At 35.9% G+C, this 1911-nt stretch overlaps 1 protein-coding gene across 2 annotated transcripts in view; it reads left to right on the plus strand.

The window, feature by feature from the left end:
• Positions 1 to 1911, plus strand: part of lrp8 (low density lipoprotein receptor-related protein 8, apolipoprotein e receptor) — a gene marked incomplete at its 5' end in the record, with an annotated part of 227372 nt that overhangs the window by 145475 nt on the left and 79986 nt on the right.

Raw genomic sequence — 1911 nt, forward strand, 5'->3', positions numbered from 1 at the left:
TTAGGAACAGTTTTGGTTAAGAATACATATTGAATGAAATGAACCATCAAATGCATTACAAAATGTACATATTTACATGATGCAAGTCTTTGGATCAAACTCATATTGGCAGTAGATTAACCCAAGAATCGTTCTCAGAGTGACTTGGTATTAAACTGGATATATTAGGTTGATTTGAGGAAAGACAGATTTGGAATCCTTTTAAAATTGCCTTTCCAATGACACCAGGTTTGTGAAAATTGATCTGGTAGTTCCTGAGATAGCTGGGGTTAAAAAGAAGAAAACATGCCCATTTTTGCTGAAAAACAAATAAATTTAGGGGCCCATTTKKCTGGAACCACTGGTCTGATTGACCTGAAATTTGAAATACTGTGCAGTGGGATCATAATTAACGATTATGAATGCCAAGTTTMATCAAAATCAAAGATGGTTGGGTTAAAAGCCCACTGGGCTATCTGGTGTGGAATGACCCAGGAAGTTTTGTTTTWGTATAGGATTTGGTATTTTTTCTTTTAAAGAACATTGGAAACCTTATTCAGTGAAGGCGTAGAGAATAGATTTTTTTTTCTCTGTATTTCTTTGTGGAAGGAAAAGAGATGGAGAGGATGGAGGCGTTTGATGACCAAAAATAAAAGAATAAATAACATTAACCAAACAGGAGATTATAAATTCTAATCTCTGAACCTAAATTTATATCTGCAGTATTCAGGTTTTCAGTCGTGTTAAATCTGGCAGGCAGGACTGCAAAGCTGGAAGAAAATCCAAAGTAACCTCCTCTTCCAAAACGAAAACTYGGTCTTCCTCATTGGTGTTTAAGTGGCATCGAAGAATACAGTATGGCCAAAAATCCAAATGAGGAGGAAGAAATATGARCTGGATAAAGTAGAATGAGTCTGGAATGGGTAAGTCCCAGAGGAACTATTGATCTGTAGCTGCAACACACACAAACACAAGCGTATTGCCAAGAAGGACGCTGGTGGTCAAATATGTATAATTGATGGAGTTGAGTTTGACACAGCTGTGTAATGTGATCTGGGGCTGGAGTCTCTGCGGTGTTAGACTGAGTGTGTTGTGTGTTTGTGTGAGATAGAGAACGGGGCCAGGTGAGCGGATATGGTTTGTGAGAAAAAGCGACAGAGATGTGTTGCAGGGACTCTGTAGATTCGATGCATTAGAATTATGTTTTTCATCTACCAGCCCCTGTGGGTTACACATGAAAGAACAAAAACCTGTTTTGTAATGGGCTTTTACCTTGGGGGGCCCTATTTTCACTCACACGCAGCAAGCATGTGAGATGAGGTGACAATCTGTAAGGTGCGTTTTTTGATTTAATTCACTTTTACTTGTTTTCACTTAACTTAAACAATAGTTTCTCATATATTGTTTGTACTTTTTATAATTGATCACTAACAGTGGTGGGCACAGTACCCCTAAAGCACTAATACGGGAACTAATTTCCTCATTAGTGCTTTAGGGATTTTGTTTATTTTAAAATTTATTAGTGGATTAGCACTTGCTAAATTTATAGGCTAAATTTAAAAGCACTAACTGAGGTCTATAAATGYTATTGATTAACGTTAAAGTGCCTGTGACATCAAATTTTTGTAATAAACATGAATGCATTTTTGGAAAGATAACATTTATAACATATTGCAAAACAAATTTCACGTCACTGAGATGAACGGTTGTTGAGATATTTACATGTGAAGAAACAGGAAGTGATGTCAAAGGAGAATGTTGGCATGTAAACAGTGTTGTTACAAAATCTAACAAAACAGACTAGAGAATAATTTGATATTTCTTTAGGTTATTTTTAGTCACTATCAAAGAGAGATGAAGAAGAGTTAAAGTTTAAATAATTTTGTTTTAATAAACAAAGACCAGCGAGTAATGAGTTCCCCTTTGATGTCA

Source organism: Austrofundulus limnaeus, unplaced genomic scaffold (assembly GCF_001266775.1).
Source record: "Austrofundulus limnaeus strain Quisiro unplaced genomic scaffold, Austrofundulus_limnaeus-1.0 Scaffold113, whole genome shotgun sequence".
Lineage (NCBI taxonomy): Eukaryota > Metazoa > Chordata > Actinopteri > Cyprinodontiformes > Rivulidae > Austrofundulus > Austrofundulus limnaeus.